Source organism: Neopsephotus bourkii, unplaced genomic scaffold (assembly GCF_033783945.1).
Source record: "Neopsephotus bourkii isolate Nb327-2 ecotype Australia unplaced genomic scaffold, CSIRO-AGI_Nbou_v1 NB_1388, whole genome shotgun sequence".
In the NCBI taxonomy this organism is placed as follows: Eukaryota; Metazoa; Chordata; class Aves; order Psittaciformes; family Psittacidae; genus Neopsephotus; species Neopsephotus bourkii.
Genome location: NW_026901866.1, coordinates 4,895,104 through 4,922,795, shown reverse-complemented (window position 1 = coordinate 4,922,795; position 27,692 = coordinate 4,895,104). Strand labels below are relative to the sequence as shown.

Below are 27,692 nucleotides of genomic sequence, written 5' to 3'. Positions count from 1 at the left end.
AGAGAAAAGAAAACTACATGGATATTGACAACAAAACTTCTATTAGGGTCACTTGTTTCAGGATCATGTCCTAAACAGCAAAATTTTAATTAAAAAAAAAAAAGGTGCAAACGGGGTTTTTGCTTCATTTGAGATGCCTGACAGAGCAGTCAAGAAGAAAAAAAGTGGCAGCCAGAAGAGAAAAAAAAAGTCAAACTATTTCTCATGTGTTAGTAAACAGATTGTTTTTAGAACGGATGTTATGGAGGATGAAGGGAGAAATTGTATAATGGACTTACAGAAAGAAAAACAGTAAAGGGATGTTGACAACTTCATTCGGTCCCTGCTATGAGAATCTGAGACATAGACTGATGTTCACAGGCAAATTTCAAAAATATTTAATTACTACACACATATTCAGACCTCACTTTCAGAGAAGACAGTGACACCAGCATAGACATACACAGACATATGTTAGTAATACACCAGTTATTTTGCATAGTGTGTTTCTCCTGCTGGACTCTTACTGCCTGCCTTCAGTTGACATCTCAGTGTGAGCTGTACAAGCTGAGAGTCAGACCCCCGAAAGGTACCTGTTCAGAAGACATACATGAAGGGGTTACCTTGGTAACAGACACACGTGAAAGCTCTCAGAAGAGCTTTTTTTTTCACTTCTTTTTTTTTCTCTGTGCTGGTTCATATGCATACGTAGGTTCAGGCTACAGACTTTATCAATCAAACTATAGCTGCACAGCTTCAACTCTGACTTTTACTCTTCTGCTTTCCAGTAGCTTATGATGAAGATTTGCTGATGAATGGAGAGATGGTATCTGCCAAGGCATGCTGCTCCACTAGAAATACACAAATCTCTGCTGAAACTTTACAGATCATTTACACGAACTTTTGAAGTAGGAAGGCTTGTATTACTGGTGAACAGATGCCTATATACAATTGCTCATGGAGAACTGCTGAAGTGAGAAAACCCATATTGAATCTTCCCAATTTTTTTAATTAATATACATGTACATGCATGCTTAATACACACATACATACTAGATCTCACACTACTAGAGTTGAAATGCACTCCTGTTTCACAGACACAGAGAATGATCCCAAACGTGTAATATGTCATGTTACTTGAAGTCTCCGTATTTGGGAATTAGTCTCCCTTGGAACCAGCTCTGAATGTTATAAATTGTTGCCTTATGACAGTAAAAATTTATAACTCATCTGCAAATATCACGTAAGCAGTCGGTATTAAAGAGTGCACTTTATATCTTATCATGTATTAATATTAGTATAATCAGGCATTATAAGGTAGAAGAAATATGTTCATTATGCTCCATCAAAAGTCCAATTAGGTACAAGTTTGGAAGGCTACTTTTTAGTTTAGGCCTCTTACAGTTCTTCTTGCAACTTACCTCATGCTAGATTGGGTGGACATGATTATGTTCTTCATCAAATTTTACACATAGATAATTTATTTTAACTAACATAATAATTGATCTAGAAGGAAATCTAAAGGCCACTGCATTTATTTGATGATGTTATCAGTATCTTCAGTGAGTGAACAATCAGTTTACATGATACATATTCCCTCTGTTTCATCCCCTTAGTAGAAATAATACCTTCAGACAATAGTGGCCTTTTCAGCTTTGGAAGGGACTTGTATTTATATTTAAAAAACAGAATCAGAAGCCTTCACCTCTAGGCTGCTGATACTCGTAGCTGATGGTGCTAAGTAGACCTCATCCTGTGTGCGACATAAAAACATTATCTCCCACCAATTCTCATATAAGACCACTGAGGGTGTAAACCAAGACCTGTTGTATTAAAGGAAAGCATCCTGCATTTTAGCTAGCTTTGACAGAGGTTTTCTATTGCAGTTTCTACTGAGTCATTACACTAACCAGGATGTATTTGTTCTTTCCTGTCAGTACTGGTGAAAACATAGAAAAAGGAATACTATCTTCCTTATAAGTGAATATTATTTTTAATGGAAAATATCAGAAATGGAAAACTGAAAGTACTTGAGCTTCACATAACAAGTATTTGATAGAGTTCTGAAACTATTCATTTTGAATTCTTAGTTCTTTCCCTGTCTCCTTCTGTATCATTTTTTTTTTTAAGTATTCACTACTAAGTTGTAAACCTGGCTTCTACAGTGTTTTACTTTCCAGCACAATAACCATGTTAATGTACTCCAAGGCTAAATGTGAAGGATAGGTAATAATTTGTCAGTGTTTCAAGCAGAATTCAGGGACATTTCAAAATGTTTTTTTGTGATCTAGGCTTCCAACTTTAAAATGTGATGTATAATTGACATTTTGATACTTCGAGGCCATGGTGTATTCTCACACTTCTATGAAAAAAAAAACAACTTGCTGACACAATCAGGAAACAGATGGTGACAAAGATCTTGTATTTAATATGCCAATCATTATGCTTTACTTGCATATTATCATCTCATTCATGAGGCCACTATATGAAGGAATTTTGCTATGCCTCTGCAAATCAATCAAGAAGTCTTTTAATATTTTTAAAAAATATAATTTAGGTCCTTCTTATCCTTTCTGTTTCATTATATTTGCGGTGGGGTGTTTATGCAAATTTATTGCACACAAAAAAATGCTTTCACAATCCCTTGGCTAGAATAGATGTCAGGAATGAAATATTCACTATAGATAGATTCAGTAGAGACCAAGAAATGACTTGGCAACTGAAGTACCCACATTTTCCATACTTTGCTGTGGTACTTAATCCCAAGGCAGTGACATAGTAAGACACTATGAAGGATGATATCGAGTAGGAGGATAGATTTTATAATGTGGCCTCATATCTACTAAGACCTGGACTTCAGTCAAAATTTTCTACTCAAGAAAATCACAGATGGCAGATTACCAGTGTATTTCAGTTAGTGTTGAAATCATTGAGTATCTCAGCCAAGCAAACCTTTTCTTCAGCTCTGAAAATAGGCATTTTCCTTGGAGAGTGTCTGACTCAGAGTCTCCTTGTACGGCAGAGTTCGTTCACTCACAAACTGAGCAAGGACCCTCCTTGGACAGCTTGAGGTCCTCTGAAGATGTTTCAGCCCATTATTTCAAGTGATGAGAAAAGGCTGTTTCTTTCTCCTTTGTTTCTCTCCTTCAATATCCAGAGAAAGCTTCTTCCTTTGCAAGTGCCAAATGTTCACATTTAGAGGGAGCTGGGGTATAGTTATCAGCATTCTCTCCAGTCTCTCTCTTACTCTCTACCTGTAGATTCCCCACCTTCTAAAATGTGTATCTTTCCATTTAAGGAAGTTAAAATTACTTCTGGTTCTCTGCAAAAGGAATGACACAAGCAAGAGGACACATCATGTAGCTTGACTATTTACAAGTGCCTTGTTACCTGGGATAGAACATGCCTCTGACATGAATATAGTTACGTAGTTATTTGAAAACATACACATTCCTCCCAAAATGGATGTAAATGTACACTGCTACCAGCTTGTATAAAATGTGGAAAGAAAAGGGAGAATGGCCTTGTGTTGAAACTTAGAAAAAAAAAGTATTTCTAGAGAAGAAAAAAGAATTTTACACCATTGTTCAACAAAATCCAGTGTCATTCCAGGCACAGTATGCTTCAGTAGCTGTTCCCCTAAGACAAGTGTCATAAAAGGCAAAGTGGCCCTAAGTGCAAGAAAAGTGAGCCTATGTTTCTTTCATACATGTCACAACACAGGGTTTACGGCAGCCTTTTAGCATATCCCCCGCTTTCCACACTAATTCCCCTTTCTAATCTCCAGCCATTCAGACTACTTGCAATGTGTTCTTTCAGACCCGATCTTTACTGACTCATAGCTGGGAGGTCTATGTCACCCTTATTTTGTCATATTCCCTTCACCGTGTGGCATTCTTCATTTAGCTTGCCCAAGCAGGTCTGTGTTTATGAAGCCAGAAATCCTCAAAATCACAATTCTGTATTCCCTTTAATTGGTTAGGAGAAAAACAACACAACAATAATATCCCCAAACCCAGAACCCCACAAGCGTGATACAGCATTGTGTAACATTTGAGCTGTTCTTAAACACAGGGTCAGATTTATTGTTTCACTACTTATCAAAGACAGTGGCTTAAACACCTTGCACTATCTAGACAGCAGTCTCTTGGGATGTCAAAAGTCAAAGTTACATCAGCTCATGACTCTGTCCAGGCTCTATGATGTACAATGTCACTGTAACAGAGCACTTCCTCTTTGTTCTGGGGGAACTTGATTCATAATAAGCCCATTTAGGGTGTACTCAGATTGTGATAAAGAGCTCTACACAGAGGCTCCTATTTTAGAGAAACAGGTGTTGGCTTTGATTAGAGAAAAATGACATCATCCAAGGGAGAGGAGGAAAAAAAAGCAAAGGGAAAGGAAGGCAAAAATAGAAAAAAAGTGGCAACCAGACACAAATACATTTGCACATATAAAGCTGTTCTAATGAGAGCCAAATTGATTTGACATTCAGTGGCAGTTTGAAGCCAAAAAAAGCAAAGCAGCCTACAAAAGGCCCAGCTCATTGTTTATGGAGTGTCATACTTCATCATCTGTGAGACCAATAACAGTGATGGGAAGACCTTTAAAAGCAGGGAGTTTGCACAGAATGGCTGCATGGATACCGCTGATGTCAGACGCAATAGAGTGATTGTGAGCTATTTCCTGAATTGAAATCGTGTTTGTCAGATGAAGTAGATGCTCTCTGCAGATTATATCTTTGAGAAGAGGATTTGGTACGTTGTTAGAATTCTTGGCTGATTTCTCCTAGGCAGACATAACCACAATACTTACCCTAGGATGGGTACTGATCATCAAACTAAATAAACTGAATAAAAACCATAGAAGATAAAACAATTATATAATATGCAAATGCATGAAAATTATTCTGTTTGTGAAAAAGAACTTTGCACAAAATCATATACATTAATGTGTGTACCCCTTCCATTCGCCATCCTCATTTTCATAGGTAACTTTGTAAATATTTTTGCAATTATAATTTTTACATTTTCATCAAAATAGTGGTCCTCTGCCATTAGTAGACTGCAGAATATATTTCGTCCATCTCTGCTTTCAGTTAGAACACCTGGTGAGGAGTGACATGTTTATCAAATGTTGGTGAATGCCAACATGAATTAAATAATCCTTCAAAAAAACCGTGAGATGCTATAGCCTTGTACAGGAAAAGATATGTGTAGAAAGCAGTCTCTTTCTGCCTTCTAGCTATGAGCTCAATCTAGATATCACAATATTGATATTAAAATCTGATCCTAATGTTTCTGTTTAGATTTCACTAGAAAATCTGTTTCTTTCTTGAGGGAAAATTCAGGAATTTCAGCCTCCTGGGTTTCAGTTCTCTAAAGACTCACTGGAATACAAATACACAATGATCTTAAATTGGGAAGTCCTTAATGACATTTTACATATGGTATCTATTGTGGTTTTATAATGCAAAAAGGGTGACCAAGTATAAAACGAATAGCATAAACAAAAAACAGGGAGAGACAAGATACATGAAAGTCTAAGAGAATAGATAAACCTTTTTCTTTAATTCACATTAAAAATAAAAATGAGTTTGTTTTTTGGGTTTTGTTTTTGTTAACCTTCTTTCTGTTTCCAGTAAATAATTTAATCTGTGAATTTATTAGCATGATCACCCAATTAAGCAAATAGATCAAGTACGTCATAATGTTTAAATATTCACAAAAGACAACATTACATCTATATTAAATATTGTATTCTGTGACATACAAAGACAGTGTACACTGATTATTAATTATGTGTGCATATGTAATCCCTGCTATGTCAGTTTTATGTTGTAAATCATATGATTGAGTTTCTTTTGTCATATTTAGGAGAATTATAAGCCACACTGGAATAAATTACAAGTTTTGAATACTACAAGATAGGTTTCTAAATTCACTTTATAATAGTACCTAGCAATTCAAGGCCATATGTATTCTACTACAGCCTGTAATTTAGCTTGCAGGAGAAATGGGGTTGCTCTGTGTCTAATGCTCACTGGTTTAGTAGTCAGTCTGAAGTCTTGCAGACATGATATTTAATTCTATTAAATTAAATATTTAAATGCAGTCAGCATGATAAGCCCTTCAACAAGTGGATTTCACTTTTCTTAGGCTGTAAGAGTGTTCTCATGGATAATCCTGTTGTAGAAAAAGTAAATAGGAAATATGTTACTGAAGACTGAAGAAATGCATTTCTACCGAATTTTGATAAAACATTTAAAATGTTACCTTTTGATTCAGTGTCGGAACTGTAGCATCACAGAAGTGAATGCAAGCAATTTACATTTCCCTTAGAGCTATTGTTTCACACTGTCTGAAGATTCAGGCTATGTCTTTTGCTACTGAGAAATGATGTATTTTACATCAACCAACGTAAACTTTTATAAATTAGTGAAAACAAGAAAAGACAAAATTCAGTTTAATGTAGCTAGTCAAGGTTAACCTCAGGCCTACATCTGCCATTATACTGACAAAACATAAAGAGAAATAACACTGTTAATAATGAAAATACAGCCTTTGCAAGAGAACACTGTGTTAATTACCTGCTACTCAAATTAGAATCTTCCCTCTACAGTTCTGCACTCACAAAGTCTAAAAATATCTTGCATTTTTGTTTTGTATCTCCTTCCATATCTGTGAAAAGTCATAGTTTTTTATATGAAAAAAAGAGAAACTCAAAGGAAGGAGGTACAACATATAAACATTTGCATGTATATAAAAAAAATTTTGATAGAAATGACAATGAATTATGATTATGAATTATTAATAAGTTATTACAGTCAAAGCTGGAAAACTGTTTTCAAGCAGTAGACTTAAGCAGCTGGTCCTGCTTAGTTCATCAAAAGCATCAAGGACACCGGAATCACATATGTGATTGCCAGGTATGAAAAAAGCTGTTTCATCTAGCAGAAAGAGCAGAACAAGTCACTAAAATTAAAAACAGCCTAAGAAACAAAGATTTTAGTTTTATTTTGTTTTCCTGACACTGACAGTGACCAACTCCTGGAACAAATTAACTCAGCAAGTGCTAATTTCACCATTGCCTGTAATATCTCCACCAGAAATGGATGGCTTTTTTTATTCCCCCTGAAATACATACTTAATCCAAATCTGCCTTTTTCCTTTTCTATAAAATATGTTAAAGATAAAGGTGTGGGAACTCCCCTTTTCTGATAACTTATACTGTGTGTTACTTGGCATAGCACTTCCTTGCCAGTAGGGTTTGGATTGTTTAGATAGATGGTGCCTGTGTGGTACCTGATAAAAGTAAGTTAGCTTAGAAAAAAAATAAGATAAAATTTGATGTGCTTGTGTTACATGAAGATCTAACAGTCTGGATAACCTAGAGACGTCTTTAGTCTTAAAATTAACAAGTTTCCATTAGGATCTCTAGGACATAGAAATACACATAAGGAACAGAATGAAACTCTGCAGGAGTGAATATATTCCTCTGATCTATTCCAAAAGTGGTTCTTTAGATTTTTAGCCCCTCCACATATTCATTCTTATCTGTAATACTGTAGTGAAAATAATTTCATTTGCATTACTTCATGTCCACAATCTGTTTATTTACATACCACACAGCTAAGTCTGATTGCACCATACTTTATTGCAGTTACCTAGCTTCAGCTGAATCACTTAGTAAATTCCAGCCTGCTACTCCTTCCACAGCTCAGTAGAGTCACTGAGCTTGCACAGGCACAGCTTCTGAACACTTCTGAAGAAGTCTTAGTTAAACAGGTATATCAAAAACCTCACTGACACAGGTAATCCTTACTGCTGATGGCAAAAAGGCTACATGATGGCATTAAAAAAAAACAAAGTAGGATTTACACTTATGTAACTAAGAGAATTGATGCTGGGCTTGTAAACAGGACAAGTTAAATAAAGACACTAATATAATAGCAAGCAATGATACACATTTTCAGTATAAAACTTCATTGTAAAAATTCTCTTATCAAGGAAGTGTGACTACTGACTACAAGGTCTACTCCTTAGAGACTAGTTGTATTTTAAAGAGAAAGTTTTCTCCTTCTTGGGAATCTTGAAAATAAATTATTTTCAAGAGAAAAGATAGACAATAGGAGCTATCCTAAAAGAAAACTAAAATGCAAGTCCCTCTTTTCCTTGTCTTTGCTACCACTCTGTATGCCACCCTTGTTACAGAAGGATGTTTGGAGGCATACTTTCTAAACAGTTCCCAGCCAGATAACCTTCACTCATGCCAAACTGTTCATTTCAAGGCTGTGATTTCCCTAACTGAGGCTAAACTTAGCCATCCTTGTGCAAAACTTTGGGAGGTTCCAATAGGTCTTCTATATGTCATTAAACCTGCCTATTCACTCAAAAGGCTCTTTCTAAGTAATGATACCAGGTCTAACTGTGCAGTCAGAAACTAGTGCAACTTGCAAAAGTTGAGAATGAGTACTTCCTAGGAAGACATGTTGCAAGAAGGTCACATGATATCTGTTTCCCATTAATACACAGACACAGTTCAGGCACTACTACAAGCCCATCAGTTTCTTCAAGGGAAATGCATACAGGTACTGTGTAGCACATATAACTTTGCAAGCTTTCACTAACAGGAAGTGGTTGGGGTATGTATCTCCAAAACTGTGGTTTTAACATGGTATTTTAAGGTGTTTAACTACAAAGTAAGAACTGAATGTAGTTCAGTGGCTATTCTTTGCAATTCAGAGTGGAAACCTAACAGATTCTCTGAAACAGCACATATTTCTGGACATGTCTGAAGTTGGATGAATATGGCTACCTTTTGGTAGCCTTTTGATTAGGGAAAATCAATGAAGACAATGGGAGAAAAAGATTTTCATTCCAAAATTATTAATTTCATGCCATCTTCTGTGTATTGCAGTCTTTTCGTTTCTTGCTCCAAAAACCAAGTGATTTTTATTTGCTATTCATCCTGAATATGACTATTAGAAGAAAAAGCTTAAAACCAGGCATGTGAAATCCCTTTTCATAAGGAGCCTGCAGCATAGAAAACTTTGCACTGTGTGTATTAAAGAAGGAATATGTAAAGTGCAAGAATGTCTTCTGGCAAAATATCTGAACTATAGTAAAACTGATATCTATAAGAAAATGTTTCAATAACAGTAGGGATCAGTGAGAAGAGGAATTTTATTGCTGGCCCTGCCTGTGCAAAGACGAGTACCATTCTCATGTTGATGAAAGAACAAAACAAGAAACAAAAATAACCCTGCATTTTTAACCAAATCTACTTCTTGTTTTTTATCAGCAGCAATAACTATTAAAAAATTGGGTTTTAGTTAATCATACCATTAGCAAACAAAAACCCCAAATACCATCAAACTAGATAATGATAGACTGCTCGTTATGGAGCAGTTTCTGGTGCTAATAAAACAGTGCAGTTTTACTTTACAGTACTCTCCCCCAGCTCTTTCCTCCATTGCTTTATTTCAGCCACTGAAATATGTGGAAAAAGACTTGCTCTGTTTTCATCTCTTGCTGTTTGCTTATGCAGTTAGTATTTTATTGTAGAACTACATTTAAAAATAAAATTGAAAATAAAGAAGTTTTGCAGCAGGTATTGTATAAGCAAATGTACCTTTATTCTCTGCATACTATGTGAAAGCAGATTAGGTGTCTTTTGGTCAACTGTGAAATGCCATTTGTACCTGGAAATAACTTAGGTTCATTAGGGTTTCTTTTCCCCTCTAATTCATTTGTTTATGAAAATAGATTTGTGCAGGTGATCAGAGTGTAGAAGTAGTTTTCACTCACTCAGCGATATTCCACAGGTTTAATTCACTCTTATTCTTCATTGCATTTTCACTCTTGGAAACTCATTTACATAATCTCCTTATGGTCATTTCACAGTAACTGTATGTGACTCTGGATATGCCAGCTAATAATTACTCTAAATTATCTGAGAATACCTAACTCCATAGCTACTATACAGTTATTTCTTCATACTCAAACTCTAGATTGAAAGCTCTATGACTGGTCCAGTGCTATGAAATGTCAAGCTGTTTACCAACAACAAAGACTGTGCCTCTGCTTCTCAGCCCCTGCAGCTGAAGCAGAAAATGCCAGTGTTTACTTAAAGAAGGGGAGAAAAAACTCTCCTTCCTCTATGCTTGGTCCTGGCTGTTGGAGTGAATAGTAGTTTTTGTCATTCATATTAATGGGAATGGAATCTGGCTCTCTTTCTCATCCCTTTTATGCCCTATCCTCTTGCACTTCATGAAAATACTTTATTTACACAAGAATTGTCATAAAACTATAATTTCTGTAGATGAGATTCTGCTCTATTTCTCATCTACTGGCTTACGTTACATTTCCCATCACCTCTTATACAGAGCCATGATGTACATGTCTGTATATCCCAAAATGCAATTTAACTAGAAAAATAAGGGAAGAAGCAAGAATTGTCTTTTGGAACTTCTGTAGGCCAAAATCTACTGGTATTTTTACCATAACATTCTGGCTCCTCCAATCTTTGGCCACTGCTGTCCAGCATTAACGTGACACAAGATGACTTATCATGAAATGCTTCCTTTTTGTCAGAGTAGAGTTTGGATTAAATGACTATGGAAAGGGACAAAGGCAAATTATAAAAGGCAGGACCTTCCTCCCCTTCCTCCTTTGCAATTGAATTAAAAAATGTCACTGACTTTAATCACCAGTTACAGGGTGAATTGTACAGGGTTTTAGAATCTGGCAGAAAAGATGAAAAATTTCTGAATGGAGATAAAGGGAAACACAGAAAAGTCTATATAAAAATGCAGGAAAAAAAAAAGCTTTTCTTTGATATTTTACAGAATGTACAGAAATAACATTTGGATAATGATTAAATAATACTGAAAGAGTCTACTGTGCAAACAAGGAATTTCTCAGGGTTGTGTATGTGTGTGCTATTTAATTGTTTTGGATATTTGCTTGAGATTTCTTTTCTTTTCAAAAAGAATGGTGTGATCTAAAAAGAGAGGACAAGCTTGGTTCAGTTATAGCTTTCATATAATTACTACAAACTAATGCAAATTAGACTGTAGGTCTGCTCAATGTACATTTCTGTGCTTGCCAAATTATGTTTGGCAGTGTGGTCAAGCAATAACAGATGCACACTGTGCCTAGTTTTCTCGGGCTGTTCAATAATTAGGAGGGCCATGTATTATAATAAACCACATCCCCTTGGCTGAGATTTGGATGCAAATTGCACACTAATTCACTTCCAAGTTTTTTGGAAGCATACCAAAAGACATGAAAATTAGGGAAATATACTATTTACTTCGGGAAATGTGTTTAAAACTAAATAAGGCTCATTTGTAAGCAGTGTTCATCTATTCCATCCTTGTAAAAAAAATTAACAATAGGTTCTCTTTCCTTTATTAAGTTCAGCTCTAGCACAGAGCAGCTAATGTGACACCTCTGCAATGTTCATGGCATCTCTATTATTCTTGTACTGAGAGAGTATAATATAAAAGACAGTTACTCTGCTTTGTATTTCTCTAAGGTATTGCTGAGGTTGAGTGGATGATATCAGTTCAATGAAAGACTTGAATCACACAGCAATCCAAATTCTTTGCAATCAGTTGAGTTGTAATGGCATGTTGTTTATAGCAGAAAATTTGTCTTTTGAAAGGGTTGAAGATTCTTTACCCTTAGCTATTATACAAAGGCTGAATGGACAGATTTAATGAAAAAAAAATACTTAATGAGGGAAATTCTAGGAAATCCAGCAATGTAATGCAGTTACATGTGTAGATGTAACTGCCCCTGTCTCCAGATTCTGAAGAAACAGAAAATTAAAATAATTGAGCTTGCTTTTACGTATATTAACAGGTAATTAGGTTGTACTGAAAATCATCTAACAGTGACCTGCTTTGCAGTAACAGTTAACACTCTTAAACACAGGAATAGAATGCAACCTAAAAGTGGTATGGTAGCGCATACATCTCTTGTGTTTACTGCTTACTTGTATTGTGATTGCACCGAAGAGACAGGATCATGGATTAGGACTCCTCTGTACATGCCCTAGAAAAATACAGAAAAAAAAGGGAGTGAAAATGGCAGAAATCAGAATGCTGTCCTACAGTATTATTTTCAAGTTCTTTGTTTTAAGAAGAGATATCATGGAACAGAATTCTGTAAATCTTTCCAACTATTTCAAATTTTACAGAGATGTGCAAGCAGTTCTTCACGGGAAGACAATGAGGTGAAACATTGCTTGCCAAAAATATAAAACCCCCTTTCAAGATATTCTACATTGCCAGCACAATTTCAGTCTCTACGGTGTAGTTTTGACATGGGTGACTTAGTTGTAAACTAATTCACGTGTACCAGCAGAAATGCCTACAGTAAAACAAAAGTCAGATGAGGTTATTGAAGTCTTTTCTATTAAAAATTTGATAATAGAGAAAAACAGGCATAGTGACAGTAGGCAAGTGTGCTAGGATTAAGACCAATTTTAAGAGGATAAATCAATGTTGTGACATGCAGCTATGGCCAGACTGCTATGTATGTCAGGTTTATAATAGGTAGGTTTTAGGTATTTCTTAGGTATTTATCCTATTTGATGGTTGTTTGTATTGTGACTAGATCATCATAGGCTAACAGAACAGCAATAGAATTCTTATTTCCAGTATGAGAAACAGAGAGTTAACTACATAAAAGCAGTTTTGGCAAAAGTACTGTTTACTCTGTATGTTGAAATTGAAAACAGGTTAAAGACTAAATGTGGAAAAGCAACTGAAATTGTAAACTCATTTGAATCATTTAAATTAAGGAACTATAAAGAGCTTTAGGTGAATTTTGCAAAAATAACTGGTTGAGCAACTTAGTAGCAGATAAGCCTCAACAAAGATAAGACCTCCCTAAAAGTCATTAGTGGAAACAGTCTAAAGTATTTATACATAATGATGTCTCTAGAATTAGTTGTAACTTCTCAGGAAAAAAATATCTAGGCATTACTGTAGACAGCTCAATGAAGAGACTTGTTCAAATAAGATGTTAAATTGTGTTAAGAAGGGAATAGAAAAGAGAAGATTACAATTGCATTATATAAATCAATGGCACATTGATTACTGTATTCAGTTAGACATCTTATTTTTAAAAGACGCAAATGAGAAGGTGAAATAAAGTACAATGAAAATGACAAAGGTGTTACTTTCACAGCCACTAAATTATGTCAGCCTCTTCAGAAGCATAAGGGACTAAGTGGAAAATGTTAATCCCAATTTGATAGAACCATCCCCAGAAAGCTCGCCCTTTTTCTAACATTTATCAGGTTCAAACCAACCCATTTTTTAACATTTATGAAAGACTGTTTCAGCATGCTTGCTAGTGTCTGCTTCAGGAAAATACAGTGATGGTATAGAGCAGTTTTGGACTCCAGCCATTCTGTTGCATGTGTTCATTGTAGATGCAAAGCATGTGTAAATCCAAATCAACACTTAATAAATAATGTAATGTCCATTTTTAATGAATAATCTTTCTACAAAATTAGTCTTTTCACTTAAACTAGATATCCCTAGCTTGTCACATCACAAAGGTGGATTAAAGGCAAACCTAATGTTCCTGAGGCTTGGTGGTGGTGGTGGTAAATATTTGGTTTTTTGATTAGGATTTTGTTATTCTTTTTATAGAAACAAATTCATTGAGGTCATTTCGAATTTATTAATAATTATAACATTGTTATGAAATTATGAGGGTTGTTACATCTTGCTTGAACTGTTCAAGACAGCAGGGTATATATGTAGTATCTTCCTTAGACTTGGAGAAGACCTCTGAAAACATCAACTTTGTGCATATCTATGTCTGGTGAAACAATATGTGTGCAAGTTAAACATTGAAAATAGTCCAAGAGCTGCCATTAATTTGAATTGATCTGAAATCATTATCTAAAACTGCCAGTAAACTGAAAAATTATTTATTTCTGCAAGTCTTATCTGAGATAACATGTACCTTTTCTGGAATGTACAAGAATGCCACTATCATTACTGCTGCTAACTTCAATAGAACTTACATTCATTAAATATGAAAGAAAGTACTGAAGATAGGGAGCCCCTCTACTTAGAAGAGACTTTGGTAATACAACCATATCTGGTTACACTCCTTCTCTGTATATGGTGAATGCAGTGCATGAAGAAGCCTCTCTGGAGTGTTAATGAGTAAAATAGTCTTCTAACAACATAAACTATATATCAAGTTGTATAAACCTGTGTAATGATAAATGTCTAACAAAACTTTGTATATGGAGCAGATCAAACACACTGTCAATTGTTTTGGTCTTGCCAGCTATGTTCCTTGAGCAGCTGACAGCTTTTGTGATTTTTTTCCGTCTATTTTATTAGAGGTGATAGGGTTACACTGGCATGTATTCCAGATCTATTAGAAGGCTGCCTACATTTGAGGTGCAGTGATCTCTGCAGATTCTTTCAAGTCAGTACTCCTACGTTCCTTACCAAAACTTTCCTAGAATAACATCATCTCTACTGTAATGCCAGGTAAAAGCCAAGCTAAATAAATTAATTTCTGTACATTTGATTCTTTGCATGACATGTTGACACCATTAAATTGATCATTATGACTTAACTGTTTTCCTTATCATAGCCTTCCTCAATAGCTCTGGCAAGTTAAACAAAATTGAAACCAAGCAATAATTTTTAATTAACTGACTGTAAGAAATCTTTTCAAAATTCATAGCATTCAAAATTTTCAAAGAAAGATGAGAACATTTATTTCCAAGAATTTTCACTTGACAACAACTCATATTCTCATTATTCCACTAAAAATTTTGGATTATACAGTGTTTTGATGAAAAAATTAAGACAGATTTTATTATTATTATTATAACACATATGTATATTTCTGTTTACTTTTCTGTTCATTTATTTTTTAAGGCTAGAGCTCAAATTTCCAAAGGTAGGTAGTTGAGTTAGATGCCTAAATAACCCCATATATGTGACAATACATCTCAGTCAGATCAAGGTTTAAAACCTGAATAATATATTGGGAATAACACCTGTAGGTTATTCTGTTTTCATCACATTTTTTACTCTTTTTTAGCATCTCTATTTGCTAAGATGGTGGATAATATGCTTTGTTCAAACATGGGAATGCTCTAGGAATGGACTAATAACTAAGATAAAATGTTCTCTTGCAACACTTGATGTCAGGATTGTGATCTCTTTTAGTTCCAAAAAAACCCCAAAACAGTTCTGCAGTGTTACTCAGGAAAACCCTTCAGTTTGGTGTCCCTTTTTTACCACCTCCATATTACAGAGTTCATACCAGTAGCCTTTTTTGCTCAGACATGAAGTATAATTCCTATAATTACCAGACTGTTATACATTAATGTTTCTTACCATGTTACTCAGACTTCCCCTTTTGCAGTTGTCCTGCAGTTCCCTGGAAGAACTAAAATCCTCTGAGACTGTCACCTGATAGTTGTGGAACCAGCTGAAAAAGATTTTCTAATTTATGTCAGTTCTTCTTGGATAATATGTACTGTGGGGCAAGATCACAGCCAAGAGGGAAGGAAATTTAAATTATTCACTGGAGAGATAGTATAACATTTGTGAGGAAACTAAAACTATTACCATGAGACACAGGCTACATCTCTCATTGTTTCATGGAGTAAAAAGACCAGCAAAAGTATATGCACCATTCAAAACCTAACAAGTAAAACCTTCTATTTGATGTGAGTGGAATGTCCTTGCACTGCTTTTTGTATATTGGCATTTTATCAGTGGCATTTTTAGGACATGATGTCTTCCCTTTTCACTCTGGCATAATGAGTTCAATCACTCCATACCAGTACTGTTTTACAATGAAGTGTGTGGGACTACTTCAGATTGTCCTACAGCTGAGCATCCACACCATTTATCTGGAAGGAACATGTTCAGATCGCCATTAGGCAGAAGATGTGATTGGACCCATGCCTGCCATACCCTGGATGAATGGCAAACAATCTACCTGGGGTGGGATGGAAAGAAAATGGTCTTTCAGTCTTATCTAGTGTTCACATTTCCTCTGTGAAAAAGACCACTTTCAGGAGCAGTTTTAAGATAATGAATTTTATTGTCCTACATTGTCTCCCTGCAATCTAACCACGTAAATATTACCTCCCAGACACTTAGGAGAAATCTCTCTTTGCAACTTTTTTCCATGAGCTATTTTGATAACATTTAATCTATGTTATGGTTTTACGGATCCCATTGTCAGCTTTCTCTCCCCACATATAGGTGCTTCATATAGAGAAATGAAGCACCTGGATTCGCAGGTTTGGTGCTGCAAGAACCAGTCAACATTTTGATGCCTAAAAGTGTTTTACAGTAAAGTTTTATGACCTCAAGATTTTGACAACCTTTACAATTTTAAGGAAGTGGGATAAAACTATCTCAGAAGTGGTTACGAAAGCTGGGGACAATTTTGTTAACTGAGCTGTCATTTTGGCATGGTTTCAAGTCTATGACAGACACTGAAAAAATATTGCATCATAAAATAGCCAATTTTACAGAATCTTAGCATGGAATATACCTAAGAATATGAGGTCAACCTGTGCTTGTTATCTCATAGAAATTAAAAAAAATGCCAAACAAACTAAAAAACCCAACCTAGCAGAGGGTTAATTTAAAACTAAGACGAAGCTACTTTCAGGCAGTAATGTTTTTTAAACCTTCCTTTATAATTTTTGCTTATCAAGGAGTGCCCTTCTGGTATATCAACTGAGCCAAGACTGAGTTCTCAAATACTATGATGGCTTCTGTTAATTAGATAGTTTATCTGTGATGAGTTGTTGACACTGAGATGATTTGTGTTAAATAATTTTAAAATATTCTGTGGGGCACTAACTTAGAAGCATTGTTTGTTCATATTCCAGGCCCCGGCTTCAATCTTTTTTACAGCCCTCAACAGAAATGAAGTTGATGCTTCAACAAAGTTCTTTAAGTCAGAACAAGTAACATCACAAAGATATTTTTGAGTAACTGGAAATCTCTGTAATAATTTTGTCTTTTTATAGTCTGGGCTTTAGTTTAATGCCATAAAATTTGAAGAATGTTTTTGGTAATATTATTTAAATATATTAAGTTTTGCTAGTTTAGCATTTCTTAAGTATCTCTTTCATGATGTTTTCCCGTCCATCACCAGTCCATCAATTCAGGGCAAAATGAAGTAAAGAATGGCAGAATATGACATTTCTTTCTACTAGGGTGCTATAGTTTTATACATCTTCTTATCTGTTGATGGGCTTTAACAAGAAAGGTGGATAGGCTGGGTTTTAGTTGTGAAATACACTGTTTGTTACAAAAATACACACTGTACTTCAGAGATGCTTACTAAGTATTACACTGTTTGAAATAAAAAATAAAAAAAAAGCTTGCATGAGGATGAACCAAGTGTAAACACTTACAGATAGGAAGTAGTCACCATATTAACAGGAGCACATCGTTATTTGTTCTTCTTGCTCTTTTAATCCATAAATTAGTTCTCCTTATCTTGCTTCTCTGTTCTTATACCTTTCCACCACCTCATTTCTCTTATTTTCTTATTCCTCCTTTCAACAAAAATGATACCTTTCTTTCTGACTGTTTTAATCCAATTTTCACTTGTTTGCCTCCACTGCCTCTCTAGTCTTTAAGCCCCAAATGCTCCCTTTTCCTTCTCAACGTCCCATCCTTCCTGAGTGGGAGTTCTGCCCATGCCGCTATAACACCTCAGACTCTGTTGTGATCTCCATTCTGCATTTGCACATGGATACAGTCCCCTAATTGAGAGACTTTTTTTTTTTTTTTATTAAAAGCACTAGACATTTATATGTAGGAATAACACTTGCAGAGACATTCTCTAGGTTAAAAGTTAAAAGGGATGTCAATCATCATACTTCAGAACATAAACAGATTGCCAGCGTGGGTTGAAAAGGAATTTTCCCCATATAAAGTCATAGAAGTTTGCAATAGAAAAGAACTAATAGGTCAGGTGATCCATCTACCTGCCAATTCAAGCTTCTTCCCCACCACGTATTTTGCTGATCCTTTGGCCTCTCAAAAATCTCAAGCAATTGGACTGTTAATGCTTCCCCATAGAGATTATACAGTCATTTAGTGCAACTAGTTTGCTCTCCAGATTTTTTCAGGTAGACAGCCTAAACTTTCTTTCACTACTTTCATTCAACTAGTCTTAATATCACTCCTATCTATCACATTTAATAACATGTATCTCCTGCCCTTTTTACACCTTTCTAGTGAATATAAATTGCTGTTATGTCCTGTTCAATGATTCTTACCTAACCTATTACTGGCCTTTAGCTAAACGAACACTTCTTTTCAGTATTATCTCTGCTTAAAATTATACTTTTGTAACTATAATGCACATGAGAAGAGTCACCTACAATGACTGGAGGCAAACCAGAGCTTCTGAATACATATACACATACACATAAAAGATTTGTCAACAAGAATATTCATATATGTGGTACACGTATACCTATGCAAAATGAATGTGCAACTATTTCATTCTTTATAAGATAGCCCTTTCAGCTATGCGAATGTTTCTGTGGTACTCTGTTCTGCCCTGCAATTAATTGCTCAGGAAGTAAGATAGCTTTCCAAATCAGGTCTTTGTCTCTTCAGTGGTAAAAAAAAATATTAAATTGTTTGGGGATCAACAATGATGAATTTTCAATAAAATAAAAAATACAGAGAAAATCTTTAAACCCTGATGGGGAGGTTAAGCAAGTAAAAGAGTTCTGTATGTCCCTTCCTGGACCACTTATAAGTCACCCCACAGACCACTAACATTAGTGAAACCAGAATGCTCCAGTAGGTTTTAAAATTCTTATACCCCAGCTTGCAAACAAAGGGAAGATAAAAAATGCACGGGTAACTCTGAAGCAAGCAGGAGAGTACTTTGTCTAGGTCTTGAAAGGACACATGCTCTTGTAGATGTGACAGAGGACAGGGTGAGAAAGCACAGCATTGCTGTCCAAAGGTATCACACATACATGAGTTTTCCGTTATTTGAGTAACATGACAGAAGAATGAATATGAAGCTATAACTCTTCTTGCACTCTTTGCTAGTTATAGCACCTAGGAGTAAGAAAACCAACAGAGTGAATATTGACCCTTGCCGCAAACAGCTTTCAACTACTAACTCCAGTTTCTGTTTTCCAAGACAAATGTAACTCAGCACTCTTCTAAATCTCATATAATCATTTTCCTAGAGCTATGGCTTTTGAGGTGTAAGGCTATATTACAGAGATATTTTGAAAGTCTTGTGGTCAAATTCTCAGCAGATGTTATCAGATGAAAGCAGCTAGTTACCTTCACCGCACTCCCTAGTACTTAAGATACTTTCAAACTTCAGGACATAAGAATCAGTGGTCTAGCCTGTTCATACAGCAAATACAGATTGCAGCAGTCCTCCTGTAAATGTATGCTGAACAGTGTCACATAGAACTTTATATTGTAGGTCAATTTCCATTATGATTCTAACAAGCAAGTATGTAATATACTCTGAACACAGGTGATGAAATGGTTGCTATAAAGTATCCTAGCAAGACTCATTTCTGTAACTCTATTTTTATATCTTTACATCCTTTGTAGGTTAGCGTAAACACAATTAATTAATCATGAAAAGTAACTCCTACAGAGAAGAAGAGGGATTTTAGCTTCCAAAGCAACTTCCCTGCCAGACCTGAAAAATCTTATTCATTGTCAAGCAGTGTCACTCTTCTTAGCCAGCCTTTGATACCATGAGGTGCAGCAACCAAGAATTGCAGCTGTCTGCCTGTTTTTTGACATGGATACAGGATTGAAATATACTGGGCTATTTGCACCATCTGGTACATGCATTTCAGTTGAATGAAAGCAGATGAACTCCTGGGCACTTTGGTGATGAAACACCAGGAGAAAAGAAAACAAAACAAAACCCAGAAGATAAAAAATGTGTTAGTGAGGAAAAGAAGCTGAATTGATCTAATTTCTGGAATATGGAAGACCATCTTCTAGGTTTCCTTACACTTGACATGGGATTGTATTTTTGACTCCTTGCATGTTTTGCATGAGAATGTGTTAGATTAAGCAGAATGTTCTAATGAACCTTTTTAGTTTTGAAATCTAGGGATCTATAAATATGTATATATCAATGTTGCTGTGACTATGATTTGCAGCTGTCAATCAGTTTGCCTTTATGGCTGTAAATTTTCATTTCACTAGATTTTTTTTGCATAGTCTTCTAAAAAGAATAAAAGTCTACTCCACATCTCCACATTTTAGACAGAAGAGTAATGCCTGATTAACAGTATGCTGAGAGGTGTCACATTCACATTAACACTGATGTGTGAACCAGTGGTCAAATGGCAGATTACATGTCTGTCACAACACATCAGGGCAGTGTTCCAGTCTGCCAGCTTTACCCTGCCCAGCTTCTTCAAACAAAGAGTTCTTCCGAAAAATGTAGCACAAAAAGAATGTTGAGCCTTTGGGGGAAAGTCTGTCTCACGGTCAAGATTTTCAAAGTCTCAGTAACATCAAATGGCAGAAGGGGTTACTCACAGCCACATAACCTTGCAGGTTCAGGGATGTCTAATACAAAAGTTGCTTATGTGGCCTTATCAAAGATTTTCTGTATAACTATATTACTGAAAAAGTACTATGGCTGGCATATTTCAGTTTGGAGAAAGGATGCCAATTCTATCAAGGCTAGAAAAACTCTGATCCAGTTCCAAGAGAAAAAGCAAGGTTTTGGATTATCATTTGAAGCCAGAAGTTCCAGTTCATTGGAAATATCATGAAAAGTGTCCTCTTGTCTGAAGGACAGTTTTTGGTGGGGTTTGAAGCATTTGTTTGGGTGATTCGGTTGGTTTGGGGTTTTTTTTTTAGTGAATAATCAACTAGCTGCTTGATTCCTTATATAGCAAATAGTCACACCTGGAACTGAAGTGACTTTTAGTGGTTAATGATGTCTGAAGACAATACACATAATGAAGTAGAACACATTTTCAATCCCTTGGATGTTTTCATATATTAAAACCAAATTTTAGACAGTAATTGTAATATTGTTTGCAAAATCAAAAACACTTTCTCAGGGTTTAAAAATGCTTTCTGGAGAGTTGTAAATGTCATACTCACTTGGACAGTGCCTGGCTTCTTACATGCTTTAAGTCCCAAAAGGTCTGCTGAACTTTCCTGGAAGTTAAATTGTTGTTCCAGTAATACTCTCACTGCACTGGAAGCACAGAATGAAAGATACCCAGTCTAAAACACTGAAAACACTTAAATTGCCCCTTGTTATTTTCCTTATCATTATTATTACTGGTGGTAGCAATAGTCATTTTGTATTATAACTTAGTTACTGGATTGTTCTTAACCCATGGGATTTACATTCTTTCGATTCTCATCCCTGTTCCTCCAGGAGCGGGGGGGGTGGGAAAGAAGGGGAGGAGTGAGTGAGTGGCTGCATGGTTCTGAGTTACTGGCTGGGTTTAAACCATAACAAACATAAAAATTAAGTCTTATTTTCAAGAACACCCAGATTACATAGATCTTCTTTACAGTATAAAAATATTATTTTAAGAATATTATCAAAATACTATACTTGTAAGCAGTTAGCATATGAGCCAGTATTTGGACAAAGCCCAAAACGAATAGTTTTGTCTTGGCTCATCTCTTCAATGTTATTATGAATGTACTATATACAATGGATATGCTATGTATACTCTCTCTACCTAATAATATAGAATACCTGTTCTCCGTTCTATAAAATATTGTATATTATTACATAGAAATGTGGTACTTCTTATATAGTCGTTATTTGGATATTTACATCAATTCTGAATGGATACACATTTCCATACAAATTATTGCAAAATTCAGTCCACTGTATCAACATTTTGCTTTTACTAAAATCCCTTCTCTACTCCGAATTTAAAATATTGATGAATACCTATACAGTTTCCAATATCTAGGAATTTATATAGTGCATAGACATTTACTTTAGTATATTACAGTGATAAGAATGGACTTTAATGATTTTCCCTTTATTTAACTATAAATTATTATTTCATTAAAAGAAAAAAATACCACTGCTTTGTTAGTGAAACAAAGTTCAGCAACACTCAGATGAGCCACAATTCAGTTTGTCAGGCTTGGCTTCCTTTCATCATTTTTTTTTTCTTCCTGACACTATGAACCTGCTGCTACTGTCATAAGATGTAAAGTTTCTGTACACATTTTACTTCTCATTTCTGTATGAATGGCTCCTATGTCTTGAGGCATAGAAATGTTATTTTCTATGGATTGAATTTAGGTTTCTCAGGAATAACATAGCTATGGCATGTTACAAGCAGAAAGATTAGCTGGAGGGTCTGAATTCTACCTCTAGCTATCTTCTTTCTAATTCACTTAAAGTCTCTTAAATAATTATTCTTAAGCAAAGGTCTCACTGTATCTTACAGCAAAATACACAAAAAGCAACTATAGCTGTGCAGCACAGCATGGTGTTATACATGATACAGCAGTACAATATTTTACATTCAGAAAGTAGATAAAAAATGTGCACAGCATAAATGAAATGTTTTCACTGATATTAATTGAATTTATTCACATATTCAAAGACAGATAATGAAATGTATTTTAAATTCTCATGAATAAATACTCGAGCAATGTAAAAGAAGCATCATTAAAGTATCTAATATTATTCTGGTAAGAAGAGGAGAGGTATACATGTATAAAATTCTCAAAAAAAATCGGAACTGATACATGGAGTTTATTAGCTGTGAAGAACTTTAGTAAAAATAGCAACGAAATTGTACATACAAGTGCAATTTTCATAAATATTTATTATTGGTCAGTTCTGTTTCTTTTAATTTTCATGCATTCTCAGTAATTTCTGCAGAAGCAATGTTTCTTGAACTGTAGGACAAGATTCGTGGGGAGAATTATGTTCTTAAAGTAGCAGTGAGGCATCTAAACAAAGCAACAGTATTTTATTCTGTAGCATTCATAAAATCCTTACTGAACTGATGTCTGTGTCTAGAGCTACTTAGCATCTATGTTTTTTACAAATAGTATTCCTGTAATGTTTTGTTAGACACGTGCCAAACAACCTATACTTTCAAAACACGAGGGAAAGTATCAACTAACACCCTAAGCCCAGTGTAATTCACTGATCAATTTCACAAACCTGCCTGTGAGTCCTGAAAATATCGCCTATACTTATCTGTCAAATACAGACTGGAGGGATTTAAATTATCCTTGTCAAAGGTTTGGTTTTGTTTCTGTAGTTCACTTAAAAATATTTACACGCATGGTATTATTATAATATAATGAGTAATTGTTAATTATTTTTAACATCTAGGATAAGAAAACATACAAACGTTCCAGTTATTAACAGAGTTGTTATTAAAGTGGTGCAGGTATATTTTGTATCAAATTTCTGTGAAGAGGAGAACACCCTACATGTCTGTCTTTCTTTATGTAAGTCCAGATAAGCAGTGTTTAACCCACCTTACTTTAAAAGCCTTTCAGCAAAATGCATGATGACTACACATGCAATGAAAAATAATCTTCGACCAACCACATGCTGTGTAAGGCTACCAGTGAAATACTTCATAAACAGACAGAATGCAAACATGCACAAACACACAAACCACTAATGCCATAAACAACCTCAAGCACAGTACAAACAAAATGCATGCCAAGACACCTGCTTAAAAATTTCTATTATAGAAAAATACACTTTCCATGTCTGAATTGACTACTCACTGTACAATAAAAAAAACTATGTGAAGTACATAATGTTCTGAAAATGAAAATTCTATCAAGAGCCAGATATTGTTTAATATTCACTGTCCCTGGATAGATATATGTTATATGTGATCTTTAGAGTAGCTGTTCTTGTTCTCCATGTATGTCACTTAATAAAAATAAGCAACATATACATGATATGTGATCAGGTGTCCCCTCTATGCTTATCACATTTATAAAAGAACTGTAATTGTTAGGTAAGATTTGGGTACTTAGCAAATATAACAATCTAAATCATGGAACCAATTCACTCCTGATATAAATCTGGTTACTTCAATGCCACTTTGCATCAGTAGGTAAATTAACTTCTATATAGAATTTAAAGGTAGAGTTTTGGTCTTATGGGGCCAATTATGGTGTATCTGTGAACCACTACCATGCTTTTGAAAACACCTAAGGCCTCACAATGGCATCACGAAGCCAAGCACTTCAGTACCTAACGTGGTACTCTGCTGCCAAGTGAAACCCTTAGCCCACGCTTGGCAGGCAGACTAGTTGCAGACAAATCTGAATAGGATTTACGCTAGTGAAAAACTGAGAAGGTTGTCGTTAGAGTAGGAAATACAGAGAAGAAAGTCAGAGCCCACAACCTGTCCCTCAGAAGGAGTTAGGTCTATCAGTCCAGTTTGTATGCTAGAGTTAAGTCTGATGTTCCTCCCTCCAGTCTCCTCTGGGGGAGGTTGGGAGTTCGCAGCCAGATTTAAGATAGTAATGACAAATCCTGTAATTTCATGACAAACATTCCCAGATTCTTTCTATATTTTTTCACTATTAATGTGGCAAACAGCAGCACAATGTTGTGGCAGGCATGTTTAATGGATGGCCAAATATGTAACTACTGACTCTAATCTTTTCTTCGCTGAAGCTCTGATTGATTTTTATTTTTCTTCTCACAGAGGTGTTATATTCACACAACCTTCAGGAATGTTAGTATCATCAGTCCTTCAAAAAACTCAGATACACTGACCAAATGTTTGCAGGAAAAACTGTAGCAGAAGAGGGCAGGTAAAAAGATGGACCGGTGGTACGTCTAATTTCCTAAGGCTAAACCTACTCTATTATGCCACTACAGTAGAACAACAAGAAGGCTTAATGAGCACAGTGAAAACATGTATTGTCTCCAAGTAAGCTAGTATTGGAAAATGACTAAATTAAACCAAACAAGTTTCACTGATGACTAAGATGACTGCAATGTGGGCACTGATTTGTAAATTCTGATGACTCATTCTGAGACAATTTAACCAGGTGTCCATCCAGGCAGGAGAAGTCACTATTCCCATGGTAGAAACAGGACCTTCATTCCCCTGATGCTGCTGTTTATAATTAAGCATTTTAAAACAAATGCAATTAGTGGTCTTGCAAAGTAATGTGGAATTTCACATCCCAGATTGGCTGAAAATTGATACGTCAGCTCTTCATCCCTACTGTTCAGCAGATGCCTCAAGAGAATTATCACTTAAATTCAACAAATATCATGAATCTTCATTACCAGATTGCACTGATTAAACTAGTCAGATTCTAAATGAATTCAATTAAATGGGCATAACTTTTGTACTACAGCTCAGTTCTCAGAAAAGAGCCACTTATTAATTAGATTATTTACTGTTCTTTGTTTTTAACCCTTGTTTAATTAGAAAATGAATAAACGGTAAGAAGTAAGGACCTTTTGTAAATTTTCATTTAAGGAATCAGTGTGTTCCAAAACATGTTTCTGAATACTCTTCAGGAGTAGGAAGATCTTCAGGAGAAGGTGGCAAACCAAGCTATCACTGTTAGTTTGGAATTTAGAGATAAAACAAAACAAACATAACAAAAAAAAAAAATTAACCAGGTGGAGATGGAAAGAAGCGGGAGTTTCTGAGTTTTCTTCCAGACCTTTTTCTAAATCAGAATTAAGTAACAAGATAGTTATTTTCCTTTTGTTTACCCTTCAGATCTTGCTTATACACAGCTTTAAAAGTTCTCTTTTATTACTTATGCATCCGTATTATCTATTTATTTTTTCCTCAGTGACTGGCTGCTTCTGAAGAATACCGGTTAAGATGAACTTCGTATGCCTGCCCATTCTCAGCAGAAGCAAGGTTGGTTGTTTTGGTGGTTTTTATCAATTTTTCTCTCCAACTAAAGATCAGCTTGGGACAATGAATACTACTGCAGGCTTTCAAATTGAGATCAGGGAATTTACTGGCTAGTCCAAAATGCAACATTATGCTTTTGTAAATTTAGAAAGGAATTTGTCTTCTTGGTAGTACAATTCTGACACACAGTTTTTTGGGGGTTTTGTTGGTTTTTGTTGTGTTCTTTTTTTCCCTCAAACATAAGGAAGTTGCTGGAGGTACTGCTGTTGCATTCCTTGGTTTTTTAAGTGGTTGCTTACTTTCCGAAATTGCTTTGTAGTTACAATCCTTTCTTGTTGCAGTTAAGTAACTCCAGTTTATATAAAAAAAAATAGAACAGCTAAAGCTTTGGCATGGGTAAGTAGTATCTGTGTGAAACCATGCTTGATTTGGAAGGTTTTGGCTATGGTGGTGCAAATCCCTTGACACAACTTCAGACTGTACGTCAATAGGGTATATTCAAGTTTCTTCATGATAACTGAGCATGACTCAGTGATTAAAGATGTTGGGTGACCTGACATCCCTGGAGCTCTGCTACAGAAAACAGTCACGGTCAGAAGCACTTAAACCCACACACTTGTCTATGTGTTATTAATGTCATCCGTAGTGGCAAATGCAATATATAGTTTAAAAAAATAATGCTCTATTTTTTTTAAACTGGATTTATAAAGTCCAAATGTTTACTTAGAAATTAAACATTTTGGTACTGGGGCCTCTAGGATATGTTGGCAGTGGAAAAACTAACCTACACCAGATGGCAGAGGTTAAAGAAATACTATAAAATATGGCTTCTATTCATACAGTTCTCAGACAAACAGAACCCCAAGCAGAAAAAAAACTGTGAAAGTGGAAAACCTTTTCATTTGCTTACATTTCTCTTTGCTACTCGGCAAACCTGAGAGGTATTGTATCATCACGTATCAAGAAAGTAATATGCCAGATTGTTGTAACAGGTGGAATATGTTTGTTTGCAACACGTTGAATCTGAAATAAAGAAAGGACCAAAGTTACTAAAGGTTCTACAAAAACATTTACAAATTGTTAAGTACCTCGGTTTTGTACCTGCAAAGCTTACTGCATAAATGAGACTCTGAGACAATAGCTGAATTTTGCACAGAAAATATAAAAATTAAATTCTCATTCTTTCACAGGTTCAGTTAATTTGTCTAGGTGAACATGTAAGCTAAGGAGAGACTTCTACATTAGCATTTTTGGTTAACTATTTCATAAATATATGAGATAATTTTTTTATCTAGACTTTATCCTATTTTACTTAAATTATATCATCTCTAAACTTCATCCTGAGTTTTTGTATTTGCTTGAAAAGCCTCTCAAAATCACAACTGTTTTGTAACTTCAATGTACTTGTCTTACACAGCATCTTATGAATCTATTGGTTTTATAATATAAATGCATCCTGATGAAAGAAACACTTCTTGTATGTCACTTCAAAAACCTGCTGTGAACCCAAATCTGTAAAGCAAAATGTGTGATATAAACCATTTTCTTATCATATATGTAGTCATGTGATGTTTAAAAAAAGAGAAAGGGGAAAAAAATGATGTGAACTTGGGCACAATGGACCATGCTGTCAAAAATATTCAGTTGTCAAAAATGCAGATGGCATAAAAGCACAGAAACAGATCAGTCGTTTGAGATCTTTTTTCTAATAAGAGCTATTGGGTGGAGTGTTAAAATTTATTAGATGCCTAAAAATGTGCGTAGGTACCCAGGTAAGGTTTTCAGTGATACCTAAATAC

General features: G+C 35.3%; 1 long non-coding RNA gene across 1 annotated transcript; it reads right to left on the bottom strand.

Moving 5' to 3' along the window:
• Positions 1-1,498: 1,498 nt before the first annotated feature.
• LOC133219969 (uncharacterized) lies at positions 1,499-27,286 on the bottom strand. The gene is made up of 5 exons (XR_009727588.1): positions 26,804-27,286; positions 15,374-15,467; positions 11,983-12,041; positions 6,569-6,659; positions 1,499-5,086 (listed from the first exon to the last, which is right to left on the bottom strand). It is a non-coding gene; the product is annotated as an uncharacterized LOC133219969 (long non-coding RNA).
• Between the last annotated feature and the right edge of the window lie 406 nt (positions 27,287-27,692).